This window comes from Coenobita brevimanus, chromosome 8 (assembly GCF_032717465.1).
Source record: "Coenobita brevimanus isolate Jiangsu-jjx chromosome 8, ASM3271746v2, whole genome shotgun sequence".
Taxonomy (NCBI): domain Eukaryota; kingdom Metazoa; phylum Arthropoda; class Malacostraca; order Decapoda; family Coenobitidae; genus Coenobita; species Coenobita brevimanus.
In genome coordinates this window covers 13,800,602-13,802,835 of record NC_136961.1, presented here as the reverse complement: position 1 = coordinate 13,802,835, position 2,234 = coordinate 13,800,602, and the positions used below count along the sequence as shown (strand labels likewise).

The 2,234-nt window shown below is 38.1% G+C and overlaps 1 pseudogene; it reads right to left on the bottom strand.

The window, feature by feature from the left end:
* Positions 1-205: 205 nt before the first annotated feature.
* Positions 206-324, bottom strand: LOC145409111 (5S ribosomal RNA; annotated as a pseudogene).
* Between the last annotated feature and the right edge of the window lie 1,910 nt (positions 325-2,234).

Sequence of the window (2,234 nt, the reverse complement as noted above, 5' to 3'; positions counted from 1 at the left end):
TGTCGACGGACTCTGGCAAAGACTGCAAGAACAATACACTTTACAAATATTATATATATATATATGATACATATATATATATATATATATATCATCATCATTGCCAGACACCATGTATCCCAAACGGGGTGGCCAACGGCTTAGAGTTAATTGTTTTACAGGGAGGGGCACTAATCCTCCACCAACCCCACTTGACACGTAGGGATGCCAACAGCATCTGGTGTTCCCAGGCGGTCACCCATCCAAGTACTAACCAGACCCAACGTTGCTTAACTTCGCTGATCGGACGGGAAGCGGTGTACTCAACGTGGTATATATATATATATATATATATATATATATATATATATATATATATATATATATATATATATATATATATATATAAAACGACCTCCATCCATGTGAAATGTGAATGGAACTGCATTATGAAAAGCATATGATTATCATTTCATAATGCAGTCTATTGGCCCCACCCCGCCAATGGCTGTGGTCACCGTCCATTTTATTTATTTATTTATTTATTTCTTCATAAAATACATATTCACTACCTGGCCACAACAGCCAATCATACCTACAACACTACACAAACTGCCTCAACATCATCCCTTTTCCTCTTTATACCTCCATTTTTCCCACCATATCTAAACGAGATCCATCCACAAGGGACTGTGTTGTGAAAAGCTTACAATATTTCACAGCATAGGTCACGGCCCTGACCATCTGCTAACGACTGGTCATCAATCATCTTTGTCCTTTATTTTACTTTATCAATCTATTTTATACCATCCAATACATAAAACAAGTGTCTGTGCACACTATATGGAAAGGAATATGACACCATGAATGATAAATACTTGGATACGTCAACTGCTGGGGCTAATGTCATACGTTGATTTATGGTGACAAATTATGGGGAATCAAGTTTGTAATACTGTAAAGAGCTTTATGATATTATTCACACTAATATATTTCAAGATGACAATAAACAACACTACTTTACAGGACCACACAAAGCCTGACCTTCCATTTAAGTAGTGGCTTACATCTTCCAATAATTGGTTCCCACTCTCGCAACAGTATAGGTATATATCTTGCCTCAGGTTGATAAGCATCTAATATGGCATCTTTAAAGTGTTGATACTGTTAAATGTGATATTGCAACTAGTTGTCCCTGTCAGAGCTCATACCCTGCAGTGGAAAGTTCTGTGAATCAGGTTCATAAATAACAAACTTGGTCTTATGATTCACTTACTACGTGGCATTCAGTGTCAAGGCAATTTGTATGCAGTAAATCCAGGGCCCATGTGTGCTACATTATTATATAAGCCAAATATTAGCTGTGGTAACAACTGTCTCCCTACTGTGGAACACAAATCACATACTGCACAATGAATTACTTACTTTTATATGCCAACACATCCTATGTTAGGGGACTAAACAGAGGTGGATGGTACCATTCATACTAGCCCTCTTGACGTATCACTAGTCATGTTTAGAATTTCACAAACACCACCAACCCCCTCCTGCACAGATACTTGTTTTACCTACAGTAGTCACTACCCAGCAACTACAGCCATTCAAAACCTACACTGCATTGTGCTTAAAAAACATTTTCCTCCTTCACCCAACATATATATATATATATATATATATATATATATATATATATATATATATATATATATATATATATATATATATATATATATATATATATATATATCCACCATCATACATCATCCAATCCTATGTTGCCTCATGAGGAGCGTAGAAGCCCGGGTCTAGGCATGTTGGTCCTGGCATTTAAGATGAGAGTGACCAGCCTCACTCATCTCTGAGTGGCATTACGTAAGCAATAACCCCAACCATCCCTTGGATATAAACCTTCACTGGCTCAATCCGATTGGAGCGTCGCAATTACCCACTAAACCACCAGACGCCATAATTTGGTTATATGGTTGCCACCCAGCCTAGTAAACGGTTTCTTACAGGACACCATTCGGCTTGTCATTTAGTGTAGAATCACCCATGGGCAGAAGGAACAGGAAAGAATGAAGGAAAGAAAGACAAAAGAGGAAGTCTAAAGTCACCCGTAGGTAAAAGGACGTGGAAAGAATGAAGTAAAGAAAGAAGAGGAAGGAAAGAAAGGAGGCAGAAGAGGAAAGGGTAGACACCCAAGAGCAGCATTATATTGAGTGAGTGGGTGGCGACGTGGAGGTGATTTGTTTGTG